Raw genomic sequence first — 16638 nt, 5'->3', positions numbered from 1 at the left:
AGAATGTGCTGAAATACCCGTTTACTGTACTCAAATTAATCAATTAATCCAAGACACTCATTAATCAATCCGGCCAGAGATTTCTCATTTTAAGTCAATGCTTCAGCAATAGAGCATACAGTCCCAAGTGAACAGATTGGGAATAACGTTGGCTTTTCAGTGGGTTACAGGGACACAATTCAATATTCCTCTTAACTTAGGGACCAGTGACAAAAGGCATCATTCTACTTGACTGTATCTAAAACTTAAATTTGTTAATGACAAAAATGTTAATTTAGAAGGGCCTCAGGTGAAGGTGGGGATCATGACCGAACTCTGGAACTGTGGTTGTTCTGTCCGAGCTTTCTCCTCTGGTGACACCCAATCTGATCTAACCTCCTTAAGTTACCTGTCATACCTTCCTTCCACTCTCGCACTGTCCCTTTCTGTCTCTTCCATCCATTGTTATATCTTTTTCATTGTTTCTCCAATGGCATCCCCCTTAATTCTCTCTCCCTCCTCTGTCACGCCTCTTCCACTCAGCTTCTCTCAAATTGTTGTTGCTTGTGGTACATATTCGGTGTGGGGGTGCAGTATGGTGTGAGGCACATGGTCAAAAGGCGAATGTGCGACCTGGTGGAAGACAGGAGGATTTGAATAACAGAAGTTTGAGTTCCCCGGGATCAAAGAGAATAATGACAGGATAAGAAAAGAAACAGAAAACAACAACAACAATAATATGCTCCTGGAACAGATGTACTGCTGTCTGAAATAAATCAATTCAAAATAAATAAATGAGAATAAAATGAAGACAGGAATACACCATGTTTAATAGCTGAACTCAGTGCTATTCCAGAGGAAATGAAATCCCTAATTTAAAGATGACTGCTTCTGACATTCACTGTCACCGCAAGAGTGCAGTTGATGAAGGACAGAAATGACAGAGTAAGACCAATATAAAACGTCAGTACGTCTCGACAAGCTCGGGATCAAACTTGTAGTGAGACATAAGGTATTTTCGAACTCAACCAATTGGTCAGTGTGTGTTTTCCATGATGTATACGAGGCCTCAACGTATGTAGTGAAAACAGTCGAGGGAAAGCACTGAATTGTTTTCACGCAAACAGCTGCATCTCCGTTGTCATTCAGTTTTATAAATATCAGAAACACGTCAACCTATTGTTGAAAGGTTTCCAGAAGCTGAAGAAAGCGGAAGGTATCTGGTCACAGAAAGTCCAAACCCAGATGAACAGAACAGAGAAGTGGCAAAATAATGTTGGATGTTGGAAATACTGATCCAATCCACATGAGATAATCCAACCATATGTTGTGTGTCACAATTGTTACAAAACAACCATGCACTCCATGTGTTCAGTTTCAAATTTTCAGCAAGGTGTTGGAGATTAGTTCATGTTATGGAATTAGACATGTTGGAAACATTTCTTCCTCGAGTCAGACAGATGAGCCTTTTGTAGGCTATCATCACATCTTCCCACATGGTGAGAGACCATTCGATCCATGATGTTTCTTTTTTGGTGTTTCTTTGCTGTTTGAAATACTGTTCCACTTCTTATTTAAAATGAAACATGACAGGTTGTTGTAACCTCTTCCAACTCCTGCTAAGGCAATCCACAACACTCACTATGTCAACTAACTTTCTCCTCATCTTCCTGGCCACGCCACGGGATTTTTTTCGATAATTTGAAATGAAGTCAAAAGTTGCATAGATTTTACTTCAGGGTTCCTGATTCTAGGTGTGAATCTGCCCTGATATTTGCGCATAGACTTTGGTATAAGATGCAAATACGAAACAACAATCAGATTCAGGTCGAATAAAGATGGGAAATTAAAACATCTCATCGAATGCTGACAATCCTGTCAGTTTGAGACAAAAGAAAATATAAAGTACCGAGGAATGCAAATTATAGTGTTGACCCATGAGGAGTGCTTAGCCATTTTCTTAACGTGGAATTCTGCCCCATGTTTCGGAACCCACTTTTGCGATGTTTGGAGCTTTTAGTTTAGGGAATTTCAGAAAAGTAGTTAGAACATAGAACATAGAACAATACAGCACAGAACAGGCCCTTCGGCCCACGATGTTGTGCCGAACTTCTAACCTAGATTAAGTACCCATCCATGTACCTATCCAAATGCCGCTTAAAGGTCGCCAATGATTCCCACTCTACCACTCCCACGGGCAGCGCATTCCATGCCCCCACCACTCTCTGGGTAAAGAACCCACCCCTGAAATCTCCCCTATACCTTCCACCCTTCACCTTAAATTTATGTCCCCTTGTAACACTCTGTTGTACCCGGGGAAAAAGTTTCTGACTGTCTACTCTATCTATTCCTCTGATCATCTTATAAACCTCTATCAAGTCACCCCTCATCCTTCGCCGTTCCAACGAGAAAAGGCCGAGAACTCTCAACCTATCCTCATACGACTTCCTCTCCATTCCAGGCAACATCCTGGTAAATCTTCTCTGCACCCTCTCCAAAGCTTCCACATCTTTCCTAAAGTGAGGCGACCAGAACTGCACACAGTACTCCAACTGTGGCCTAACCAAAGTCCTGTACAGCTGCAACATCACTTCACGACTCTTGAATTCAATCCCTCTGCTAATGAACGATAATACTCCATAGGCCTTCTTACAAACTCTATCCACCTGAGTGGCAACCTTCAAAGATCTATGTACATAGACCCCAAGATCCCTCTGTTCCTCAACCTGACTAAGAACCCTACCATTAACCGTGTATTCCGCATTCTTATTTGTTCTTCCAAAATGGACAACCTCACACTTGGCAGGGTTGAACTCCATCTGCCACTCCTCAGCCCAGCTCTGCATCATATCTAAGTCCCTCTGCAGCTGACAACAGCCCTCCTCACTGTCCACAACTCCACCTATCTTCGTATCATCTGCAAATTTACTGACCCACCCTTTGACTCCCTCATCTAAGTCATTAATAAAAATTACAAACAGCAGAGGACCCAGAACTGATCCCTGCGGAACTCCACTTGTAACTGGGCTCCAGGCTGAATATTTACCATCTACCACCACTCTCTGCCTTCGACCGGTTAGCCAGTTTTCTATCCAATTGGCCAAATTTCCCTCTATCCCATGCCTCCTGACTTTCCGCATAAGCCTACCATGGGGAACCTTATCAAATGCCTTACTAAAATCCATGTACACTACATCCACTGCTCTACCCTCATCCACATGCTTGGTCACCTCCTCGAAGAATTCAATAAGACTTGTAAGGCAAGACCTACCCTTCACAAATCCGTGCTGGCTGTCCCTAATCAAGCTGTGTCTTTCCAGATACTCATAAATCCTATCCCTCAGTCCCCTTTCCATTACTTTGCCTACCACAGAAGTAAGACTAACAGGCCTGTAATTCCCGGGGTTATCCCTATTCCCTTTTTTGAACAGGGGCACAACATTCGCTACTCTCCAGTCCCCTGGTACCACCCCCGTTGCCAGTGAAGACGAGAAGATCATTGCCAACGGTACTGCAATTTCCTCTCTTGCTTCCCATATAATCCTAGGATATATCCCGTCAGGCCCGGGGGACTTGTCTATCCTCAAGTTGTTCAAAATGTCCAACACATCTTCCTTCCTAACAAGTATCTCTTCTGGCTTACCAGTCCATTTCACACTCTCCTCTTCTACAATACGGTCCCTCTCGTTCGTAAATAGTTGCTATGGATTGGGTCAGAACCCCTCAAAACATTTCCAGAAAGTATCCGGGAACCTAACTTTACTAGTCTTTTTATTTTGCACATTTGTAAATGGATACTCCAGGAGTAATGCAGCGGGCCCAACCGCTTCGTTCTAAACAAAATAGAATTTATTTTCAAGTTCAATGAATGAAATGCAAAGAAAAGAGAACAAAATGCAAAATCAATTATCCAAATACCTCCACAGACTATCCAAATTAATGATGCTGTTACATATACTTTCAACAATCTCAATGAACAACCAGCGCAAAAAAACAAACACAGAAGCGAGAGGAAAGATCAACATGGATCTGTTACTTCAGTTCCAGGATCTTCACCACTGACTGCCTGCTAAAACATAACCACACAACAGTAATGATTTAGAGGTGCTCGTGTTTGACTGGGCTGTGCAAAGTTAAAAATTCACACGATGCCAGGTTATAATGCAACAGGTTTATTTGAAAGTACTAGCTTTCGGAGCGCTGCTCCTTCATCTAGTGGTTGCAGAGTACGAGGTTGTAAGACACAGAATTTATAGCAGAAGTTTACAGTGTGATGTAACTGAAATTATGTATTGAAGAAGACCTGGATTGTTTCTTAAGTCTCTCATCTTTCATAATATGCAAGTTGGTTTCAGTTCTTTCACATGTTAATCCCAGAACTTCTTTTAAGAAATTATATTCTCAAGTGATCATTAATAATAGGTGTCCTGTCGTCTCAAATAGATTTCGTTTTAGAAATAGAATCAATCTCAACATTGGGCACAGACGGCCTTACACAGGGCGCCTCACATCTTCAATGAATTATCTGAGGCGACATGGCACCTATTGTTAAAGTTCATTTGAGAATGTAACTTTTTTAAAAAAGTTCTGGGATTTACTCATGAAACAAGTGAAACCAACATGGTTATTCTAAAAGATGAGACCCTTCACAAACAATCCAGGTCTTTTTCAATATATAATTTCAGTTGCATCATACTGTAAACTTATGCTATAAATTCCATGTCTTACGGTCTTATACTCCACAACCACTTGATGAATGCGCAGAACTCTGAAAGCTAGTGTTTCCAAATAAACCTATTCGCCTATAGCCTAGTGTTGTGTAATTTTAACTTTGTAAACCAAAGTAAATATGAGCTTGGAGAACTGGTCACTGTCCTTACATTGCACAAGTGTTTTGTTTTTTCACTTAAAAGCTTTTTCAAGTAGATCAATCCCCATCATCCCTCAAAAGAGAATCATTAACATCAAATGATGGCTTAATTTTAAAATCCATTAACCTTAATTTGTTAGTACACTACAACACCCATATACCTTAAGTTGACTAGAATCATGCTAACATGGACAATCACATTATCTTCCAATCTGTTTTACTCCTGCTACTGAACAACTCCGTTTCTCGTTCTAATCGCGACAATGAGTCAGCAGCAAAGTTTATTTTCAAATTGAATGGCAGTAGTAACAACCTCCATCTAAACATCTGGAATTTTTGTCCTTCAATTTCTGTACAAACGACAATGGGCTATGATCAGTGTACTGGTTATCTCAGATACGTTACTGATGACATACAGATTGAAATATTGTAATGCCAACACCAAACGCAAGGTCTGCATCTGAACAGTCGAATATCTCTGCTGATGAATATTCAATTTCCTGGAGATCTACCAGATAGGTCTTCTTGTTTTCTTCGTTGTCTTCTCATGAGAGCACAGCACCGACACCCACAACACACACTCTAGTAGCCGCTTTGATTAGTTTTGCTTAATTAGGTGTGGTGAAGATGGGGGCAGTGGGAAAACATATCTTCCAGAATGTCAAATGCCTTCTTAAAGTCCGCTGTCCACTGAAGCTGCTTGGCTGTCTTTAAAAAGTGCGTGGAGCAGCCACACAGCCAAAATTTGGGACAAATCTTCGATCAAATGCACTCAAGCCCAGGAATCATTATCTTGCACTTTTGCCAATGGTATGGCAATCTCGCCAATTAACTTTGTTATTGCATTGCATGGGACAAATTCTCTACGTCCAATAACGCGGCACAAGAAGATGACTTGGCCTTTGCTAAATTCAGTTCTCGCCAGGTATTCCACCAAGACTTCCTCCCAAAGTCGATCGAACAAGTTTGATAAATGTGGCAAACGTTCCTTCCATGTATGACTTAAATTCACCAGTACAATCGACACATTCAACACAATCGGGTAATCTGGAAATGACCTTCACAGAATCATAGAGTCCCCACAGTGTGGAATCAGGTCATTTGGCGCCACAAGCCCTGATGGACCCTCCAAAGATTAACCCGCCCAGACCCATTTCTCCACTCTATTGCTCTACATTTCTTCTGAATGATATACGAAACCGACACATTCCTGAACACTATGGGCAATTTAGCATGGCCAATTCACCTAGCCTTACACATATTTGGACTGTGTGATGATACAGTGGCAACCGGAGGATATTCACGAAGACACGGTGAGAATGTGCAAACTCCAAACAGACAGTCACCCGAGGATGAAGTCAAACTCGTGACCCTGGTACTATGAGATAGCATTGCTAACCACTGATTTACCATGCCGCCCGTTGAGCTATTGTGCCGCCTGTGAGTCATTTCCTTGGATAGTCGATTAAATTAGCAAAATGTGTGCAAAATGGCATTTTAGGAACGGATTAAGAAGTATTTTTCAACTCCTAATATCGAGATTTAATGACGCTCTTGATGGTTGGAGCACCAAGTTTGAACGCTGGTTTTCCAAACAATCGAAGTAACTAAGGAGTGGGAATTAACCCATGGTTCTCAAATTGGCTGGAAATCTGCATCATTTGAAACCTGATTTCTCTTGTATCTTCGGTGGAACTTTCTATTTTGATTTCAAAGATATGGAATCCTGCGGGGCTGGAGAAGAAATTTGATAGATTTGTTTTTGTTTTAAACCAGGAAGGATATTTATTTAATTGGCATTGTCCTGAGCAATTAACCATCGAATGGCTAACGCCGTGATTTCTTTTTAGAGTGGAAACAGGTGCAGTGCATGTAGAAGTTCTTTCTGTCTGCAAAAGAAAACCCTGAGCCTTGTATAATAACGCACACAGTTTCCAGTGCACGCAAATACACCACACTGTAAGCTGGATAGACAACTGTAAATTGATAGTACAAAGGCAGGTGGCTGGAAGAACACAGCAAGCCAGGCAGTATCAGGAGGTGCAGAAGTGGACATTTCGAGTGTAACCTTTCTTCAGGGGTATTTTTAAATCCTAAATTGACAGTCAGTGTAATTATTAGTAAGTAGCAATTGTAATTAATAACTATGGAATACTTTGAAAATGTTTTGCAATTGCAGAACTACATCAAATGCTGATCACCATGGTTGTCAGTTTCCAATCATGGACCGGTTGAGTATGGCCAGTACCTTGTCGTTGCAAATGCACAAAGGGAAATGCTACATGATGTCATCAGCCAGACCTCAGGTATATGGCCTATATGCCTGGCATTGCATTAATAATGAAACCATTTCGCACTTTTAGGTGATTGGCCAAACATTGTTTGGTTGGAAAGTATCATTCTGTTAGTGTTGCAGACCAATCTTGTTATTCCAAATTGTAATAGCAGATTGAATCTCTATGTGATTAGTTTGTGGCCTCATAGTGCCCGTGACCCAAGTTTGATTCCAGCTTTGGGCGACTGACTGTGTGGAGCTTGTACATTCTCCCCGTGCCTGTGTGAGTTTCCTCCCACAGTCCAATGATGGTTTTGACCGGGATTTGGACAGTTTTGAACAAGTCCAGTCCGTGATATGGTGAGATATGAACAGATTTGCAGTAAGACAGACAACAACAGAGTTAAACACAGAACATACAACATAGAAAAGTTCAGCACAGAACAGGCCCTTTGGCCAACGATGTTCTGCCGCGGTTTAATACTCATGTAAAATATATTAACTTAACCTATGCATCCCTCAACTCACTGCTATCCGTGTGCATGTCCAGCAGTCGCTTAAATGTCCCTAATGACTCTGCTTCCATCGCTACAGCTGGCAACGCATTCCATGCATTCGCAACTCTCTGTGTAAAAAACCTACCTCTGACGTCTCCTTTATACCTTACTCCTAATACCTTCAAACTGTTATTCCTCCTACCAGTCAGTTCTGCCCTGGGGGAAAGTCTCTGGCTATTGACTCTATCTATTCTACTCATTATCACTGTATACCTCAATCAGGTCTACACTTTTCCTCCTTCTCTCCAGAGAGAAAGGTCTGAGCTTATTCAACTTTCCTCATAAGGCAAGCCCTCCAGTCCAGGCAGCATCGTGGTAAGCCTTCTTTGTACCCTCTCCAAAGCCTCCGTATCTTTCCGATAGTAGGGCGATCAGATCTGGACACAGTATTCCAAGTGTGGTCTAACCAGGGACTTGTAGAGCTGTAGCAAAACCTCGCAGCTCTTAAACTTGATTCCCCTGTTAATGAAAGCCAAAACACCATATGCTTTCTTAACAACCCCATCCACTTGGGTGTCAATTTTGAGGGATCTCTATACTTGCACACCAAGATCCTCTGTTCCTCCATACTGCCAAGAGTCCTGTCTTTATTCCTATATTCAGCATTCGAGTTCGTCCTATCAAAATGCATCAATCCGCATTTATCCAGGTTGAACTCCATCTGCCATTTCTCAGACCAGCTCTGCATCCTGTCTATGTCGCTCTGCAGCCTGCAATAGCCGTCGATACTATCGACGACACCTCCAACCTTTGTGTCACCTACAAATCTACTAATCCCACCCCTCAACCTCCTCATCAAGTCATTTTAAAAAAAAACTACAAACAGCAGAAGCCCAAGAGCAGAGCGTTTCAGGATCCCACTCAACGCTGACCTCCAGGCAGAATACTTTCCATCTGCAACCACTCTCTGCTTTATGTCAGCCAGCCAGTTCTGAATCCAGATAGTCAAATCTTCCTGTATCCCATACTTTCTGACATTATGCATGAGCCTACTATGGAGAACGTTATCAAATGCATTGCTGAAATCCATATACACCATATCCACCGCCTGACCTTCGTCGACCTTTGTTGTCACCTCCTCAAAGAACTCAATATGATTTGTGAGGCATGATCTGCCCCTGACAAAGCCATGTTGACTGCTATTAATCACACTGTGCTTTGCCAAGTACTCATAAATCCTGTCCCTCAGAATTCTTTCCAAAACTATGCTGACCACAAACGAAAGACTGACTGGTCTGTAATTGCCAGCGATTTCCGTATTACCCTTCTTGAAAAGAGGAACAACATTCACTTCCTTCTGATCCTCTTGTACGACTCCCGTGGAGAGTGGGGAGGAAAATATCCTCCCCAGTGGCTCAGCAACCTCCTTTCTTGCTTCCCTGAACAGCCTAGGATAAATCTGGTCTGGTCCTGGGGACTTATCAATCTTAATGTTTTCCAAAGTTTCCAGCACATCAACTTCAACAATCTTAATCTGGTCAGGACTGTATCCCAGCTCATCAAAATTTTCATTCACAACGACGTCCCTTTCCTTGGTAAAAACTGAAGCAAAAAACTCATTTAGGGCTTCCCCTATCTGTTCAGACTCCACGCACAAGTACCCTACGCTATCCTTCATCGGCCCTACCTTCTCCCTGATCATTCTCTTATTCCTCACAAAATGTCTTTGGCTTCTCCCTACTCCTGCTTGCCAAGCATTTGCGGTGCCCTATCCTGGCTCTCGTCTGTCCATTTCTGAGCTCCTTTCCAGTAAACCTGCAATCCTCTAAAGCTGTCTTAGATCCTTGCTTCCTCCACCTTACATAAGCTGCCTTCTTCCTTTTCATGACTAGCTCGTTTGTTCTCGTCATCCAAGGTTCCTTAATCTTACGCCTTCTTACCTGTCTCAGGGGAACAATTTCTTGCATCACTCGCAACAACTGCACCTCAAATACTCTCCATATGTCTGCCAAGCCATGAGAGCAAGAAGGAAATTCCACAAAATAAAATATAAGTCGAAGTACAGGAGATTCAGGGTAATTTGATAAGTTGGATACAAAATTGGCTGACTGCTAGGAGACAGACGGTGATGGCAGAAGACTGTGTGACTGCAGGACAGTGTGCATTGGTATACCACATTGAAAAGTGCTGGATCACATACTTAACATTTGTCCTCATCATTTCCAGGAAGCAAGTCCAGGAGTGTCTCCTTACTCTTTGGTGTGAAAACAATTTTTTAAAAAATTCTGGCTGTCCTTCATTTACAGAATTGTTGGTGTTTCGAAACTAAATGCACAACACCTCAAGGTAACAGTTCACTGCCATTTTGATAAGGTCACTTGGGGATGTGAAATAAAAGCTTTCTCTGTCAATAAAGACGAAGTTCACTAAAAGAATAATTTAAAAAAGATGCTGTGGAATATTTTCCTGAAAACATTTCACGAATTCTTATATTTTGCAATCGCATTATTTCTGCACTGTTTTGTCCCAACTTATATTGGTTGCGATCCCTACTCCCTTCTGACATCATAGGTAACAACCTTACCAATGGGAATGTCTTACCAACCATCCCAAGCCTTGGTGAACGTGTCATATTCACCATAGGATGATTCTTCTTACTTGGGATGAATTTCTGCTGTGTCACCTGAATTACCCTCAGAAACGCCTACCAATGAGGCTCCACTAGTTTCCCTTTATCAAGAATAGATTATTTCCTCAAAGGACGATAAAAATTGATTACAGTTGATTTCCTTCTTATCAAACCATGTTGGTTCTGATTGGTCATCTTAAAACGTTCTTCATGCCACACATAATAACCTTCAGAGGGAATATCCTTGAAGTCAATTGGCATGTAATTTTCTGTATTTTCTCTTTGTCTGAACTTAAACAAAACAGTTAAATTAATTTAGTTTCCAACCTGTGGAATCTTCCCCAAATCTAAGGAATTTTGAAATGAAAATCAACAAATCAACTATTTGTGTGGTAATTTTCTTTCATATCCCAGGATGTTGGTCATCAGGACTCATTAATGTCTCAGCATGCAGCTTGTATGATTCACTCAATACGTCTCCCCAGTAATTATAATCTTCTTCATATACTCACCTCTCCTCCATTTCCTGATTTTTCTGCTGCTTATGAAAGTTTATTCACCTTGCCTAAAGTTTAGACCACTGAGTAAGACCTATTCAATTCTCCCGCCATCTATTTGCTTTCCATTATATTTTCCCACATTTTTTCCCCTACAGTGGAGAAGTTCCCTTTATGAACAGTTTTTCTTAGTATCTAGGGAAACTGGAAACCCTGTTTTTATATTTGGCTAGCTTTCCTACTGTAAGTTTTCTCTCATATTAATTTTAGTCATTATTTACCATTGTATATATTCCATCAAATCTTCTAACCTGCCACCCATTCTTCAGCCACTGTATGTTTCTTTTTCATTTTTGTCATTCTCTTAAACAGTTTGTAGTTAACCACAGATGGTGTGCCCTCTCCTCCATCGTTCCCTAGTTTCATGTCCTCCTTCAATATTCACCTCCCAATCTAGATCATCCTGCAACCACATTTCCGTGTGAACTACCAGAATATACTTATACATTTGGAACTTTCCTATGTCATTTAAATGCGTGTGTTCCATGCATTCAGTTACTTACTGCTGTATCCTAACCGAACTGTCTCTTACAGTAAATTTCCATCTCCCATTCACTCTGATGTCATGTCTTCGACTGTCCTAATTTAAGATTGTAATACTAGTCTCATACTCAATCCTCTCCCGGAAACTGACTATAAAAGCTATCAGGTTAGGATCACTGATACCTGCAAGTGGCTTCGCTGTGAGGTTGTTAATGAATCCTAACACTGCACATCATCAGGTCCAGTACAGCTGGCTGTCAGGCTGGCTCCAGAACTTGTTGTTCTAAAACATTTTCTTAAAAGCTATATTTGCTAATCTGATTTTTTAAGTCTGTGTGCTGATTAAATCCCTCATTTTCTCCAGTGCTGGCAACATACAACCCTCGTCAGTATTGCTTCTTTTGCTGATAACATTAAGCTAATGTCCTCTACTTTTTGATTCCGCAAACTCTTTCACAATTTCATGATTTTGATCACTTAAATCAGATCTCAAGTGAACTTCCCTTTCTCCAAATACAAAGGCCTTTCATCACCAATAAAATCAAAATACTGCAGAAGCTGGACATTGGAAACAAAATTTCGACAAGACTTTTGGAACAAAAAGCTTCAGTTTTCTGCTGGATTTTGACACAGAATCATATTTCCAATTCAGGCAAAGTTTCAGCTAATGATGGAAGGTAATTGAATCAATATGATTGAGTGCAGTGCAAGTTTCTCCTGATGCGACCTCCAGTCCTGTCCCCTCTTTCAATCAGTGGGCAGGAAAAACCGCTTATACATGGTCTGCAAGCAGTGGCTGGACGTCAATGTGCAGGCACAGAGTGAGTGTGGGGCCCGGGAAGAGACTTCATGTCTCCTTTGTAAAAAAGAAACATGCCTGTACCCAGACTGAATGGCAAAAACAGAAGTTGCAGCATTTGTGAGGTAAATCAAAGTTAATGTTTCAGTTCTGGTGATCCTTCTTTCTGAACTGCGTGGGAACAAAATCATCAAAATGCTCAGGGTATGCCTCAAACTAAACAAGAAGGCACCAATCGCGTGTTTAGTCCAATCATACATCGTGTTCGCCACTTCTCCTTTAACAAGCCCCGTATTATCTGCACTTTCTTTGTCAACAACACTGTAGGACAGGCAGCATGTGCAGCTGTCATCCTCGTACTGACGCAGTGACTCTGACTGGGAGAGAATATTGAGCTTGACTCACCTTATGTGGGATTGTGATGTGATCTTATTAAGGCATAGGATCCTTAGGAATCTTTAAGAGTGGCTGCTGAAATGATATTTTCCTTTTGGAAAACAACAGTTCTGAGTGACACAGTGTAAAAATGCAGGATCTCTGATTTAAGATTCAGATCACAATTGCAGGGATGCACTCGAACCATCATGCCTACAATGGTTGTATAACCTGAAGCCAATCTTCGCCTTTCCCCATATCTCAAAGGCAGAGAGTGGTTGTAGATGGAAAGTATACTGCCTGGAGGTCCCACAGGGGTCTGTTCTTGGGCCTCTCCTCTTTGTGGTTTTTGTAAATTACTTGGATGAGGAGGTTGAGGAGTGAGTAAGTAAATTTGTCAATGACACACAGATTGGAGGTTCCGGTGATAGTATCGAGGGCTGTTGCAGGCTGTAGCGTGACATAGACAGGACGCAGAGCTGGGCTGAGAAATGGCAGAGGGGGTTCAACCTGGATAAATGCGAAATGATGCATTTTTGAAGGTCGAATTTGAATACTGAGGGTAGGATTAAAGACAGGATTCTTGACAGTGTGGAAGATCAGAGGGACTTTGGTGTGCAAGTGCATAGATCCCTCAAAGTTGCCACCCAAGTGGATAGGGTTGTTAAGAAAGCATATGGTGTTTTGGCTTTCATTAACAGGGGGATCGAGTTTAGTAGCACGTGGTTTTGCTGCAGCTCTACAAGACCCGAATGAAGCCATACTTGTAACATTGTGTCCAGTTATGGTTGCCTATTATAGGAAAGATACGGAGGCTTTGAAAAGGGTGCAAAGAATGTTTCCCAGGATCCTGCCTGGACAGGACGGCTTGTCGTATGAAGAGAGGTTGACTATGCTCAGACTTTTCTCCCTGGGGAGGAGGAAGAAAGGGGACCTACTCAAGGTATACAAGGTAATGAAAGGCATGGATTGAGTTAATAGCCAGATACTTTTCCCCAGGACAGGATTGACTGGCGCAAGGTGTCATAGTTTTAAGATATTAGAAGGAAGGTGTAGAGGAGACGTTAGAAGTAGGTTCTTTACACAGAGAGTTGTGAATGAATGGAATGTATTGTCTACGGTGGTGGTGGAACGAGAATCATTAGGGACATTTAAGCAATTGCTGAACATGTACTTGGACAGCAGTGAATTGAGGGATGCATAGGTTAGGTTATTTGTTTTTAGGTTATGAATAATCCTCGACACAATGTCGTGGGCCGAAGAGCCTGTTCTATACTGTACGTTTCTATGTTCTACATCTCGAGTTAATAGTCCAACGTAATCCTTGCTTTGTTTGCATGTAACTCTAATTCATTCCATTCTATTCTGTTCTTATTCTTCCATGTGTGGGAACAACTCCCTATCTATTCAGGACCACCCATGATTTTGAAACGCTGCATCAAATCTCCTCTCATGTTCTCTCTCCAAGGAGAACCCTTTCAGAATCTTCAGTCTATCTTCATAGCTAAAGGCATTCATTCCGGGAACCATTCTTTGAAATAAATCCTGCCATCTTCCAACATCTTTGCAATCCATAACTCTGAGTTAGTGAGGACTGCAGATGATGGAGACGTCAGAGTCAACTGTAGTGCTAGAAGAAGCAGAGCAGGCCAGGCAGAATCTGAAGAACAAGAGAGTAGATTATTCGACCATAAACGGTCATCAATCCACAACTGTATCCAATACTCCAACCGAGGCCTAGCAAGTATCCAACAAGTTCAAATCGCCACCACACTCCATGCTCCTCTTAATATAGGTGAGAACACTGTATGATTTCTTAACTGCAAGATATATACCTGAGTGAAAGGTAATTATGATGTGATTAGGAAAGATTTGGGATGCATAGCATGGGAAAGGATGCTGCAGGGGATGGGACAATTGAAATGTGGAGCTTGTTCATGTAACAGCAACTGTACGTACCTATCTGGCAGGGAGGAAGGAATCAAGCGAGGGAAACGTGGGTTCGTAAAGAAGTTGAATATTTTGTGAAGAGGGAAAATGAGGGTTATGTAAATATAAGACGTGAAGGCTCAGTTAGGATGTTTCAGTGTTGTAATGTAGCTAGTAAGGACCTAAATGGAGAGCTAAGAACAATCAGCAGTGGACATCAGACATAGTTGACAGGTAGGAACATGGAAAATCCTAAAACTTTATATAGCTATGTCAGGAATAAAAGAATGACTAGAATAAGATTACGGCCTGTCAAGGACAGTAGTGGGAATTTGTGTGTGAATTTCAAAAAGACAGGACAGCGTTAAATGAATATTGTTTGTCAGTATTGTCAGTGGAAAAAGACAATGCCTTGGAGAATACTTTGATACAGACTACTGGACTAGATGGGGTTAAGACTCATAAAAAGGAGGTTTAAGCAATTGTCGAAAGTGTGAAAATACACAATTTCCCTTTATCACACGGCATTTATCAAAGGATTTTCTAGGGAGCCGAGGGAAGACATTGCTCAGCCTTTGGCTTTGATTTTTTTGTCATCATTGTCTACAGGAATAGTGCCAGAAGACAGGAAGCTACCAAATATTGTCCCCTTGTTCAGGAGGTGGCGTGGAGACAACCCTGGCAATTATAGACCAGTAAGCATTATTGCAATTGTGGTTAAAGTGTTGAAAAGAATTATATGAGATAGGATTACTAATCATCCAGAAAGGAATAATGTGATTAGAGATACGCAGCATGGTTTAGAGAAGGGTGGGTTGTGAGTCGAAAACCTTGAGAGTTCCTTGAGAGGTAACTAAACAGCTGGATGAGGGTAAAGCGGTTCATGTGGTGTATATGGATTTCACTAAACCGTTTGATTAGGTTCCCCACAGTAGGCTACTACAGAAAATACAGGGGCATGGGATTGAGGGTGATTTGGCTGTGTGGATCAGAAATTGCCTAGCTGAAATAAGACAGGGGGTTATGGTTGATGGGAAATGTTCATCTTGGAGCTCAGCAAAAAACCGCATGAATGTTTTTTTGGACCACTGCTGGTTGTCTGCTTTTTTTATAACAAAAGACCTGGATGAGGGCCTAGAAGGATGCATTAGTACATTTGCAGATGATCCTAAAGTCAGTGGAGTTGTGGACAGTTCAAAATAATGTTGTGTTTTACAGAGGGACATAGATAAGCTTCAGAGCTGGGCTGAGGCGTGGCAAATGCAGCTTAATGCGGAAAAGTGTGAGATGATTCATTTTGCAAGGATTAACAGGAATACTGGGCTAATTGACGATCGTTGGTCACGTGGATGAGCAGGGATATCTCGGTGTCCCTGTGCATATATCCAACAAGTTGCCACCCAGGGTGATAGGCTTGTTAATAAGGTGTATGGTTTGTTAACGTTTATTCCTAGAGGGATTGAGTTTCGGATTCATGTCGTCATGTTGCACCTGTACAAAACTCTGGTGCAACTGCACTGGGAGGATCTCGTACAGTTCTGGTCACCAAATTATAAGAAGGACGTGCAGCATTGGAAAGGGTGCAGAGGGCATTTACCAAGATATTGCCTGGTGTGGAGGGAAAATTTCATGAGGAAAGGCTAAGGTGCCTTCAGGTTATTTTCGTTAGAGGGAAAAAGGTTAAAAGGTGACTTAATGGAGATATACGAGATGATCAGAGGATTAGATAAGGTGCACAGTGAGAACCTTTTTCTTTGGATGATGATAGCTAGCATGAAAGGACATAGCTTTAAATTGAGGGCTGATAGATATTGGACAGTAGCCAGAGGTGGAATGCCCTGTCTGCAACAGTGGTACACTCGCCAACTTTAAGAGCATTTAAATGGCCATTGGATAAATATGTGAATAGTAATGGAAAGGTGTGGATTAGATGGCCTTCAGATCGGTATCACAGGTCGGCGCATCATAGAGGGTCAAAGGGTTTGTACTGTGCTGCATGTTTTTATGTCTTATATTCTATGCTCTTTCCATCAGTCCTCCCAACTTCAATGATTTGTGCACATGTACACTCAGATTCCTATGCTACTTTAGAATTGTACTACCTATTTTAAATTGGCTTCAAATATTCTTCCAACCAAAGTTAATCACCTCACACTTCACATTGAACCTCATCTGCCAACTGTCCGCTCACTCCAAATTGTTGATACCCTTTTAAAGTTCGAAATTATCTGTCTTCACAGCTTAA

The sequence above is a fragment of the Chiloscyllium plagiosum genome, unplaced genomic scaffold (assembly GCF_037043375.1).
Source record: "Chiloscyllium plagiosum isolate Xiang-an unplaced genomic scaffold, Cpla_swu_hap1 HiC_scaffold_8, whole genome shotgun sequence".
Taxonomy (NCBI): Eukaryota; Metazoa; Chordata; class Chondrichthyes; order Orectolobiformes; family Hemiscylliidae; genus Chiloscyllium; species Chiloscyllium plagiosum.
Note: the sequence above shows the minus strand (reverse complement) of the source record.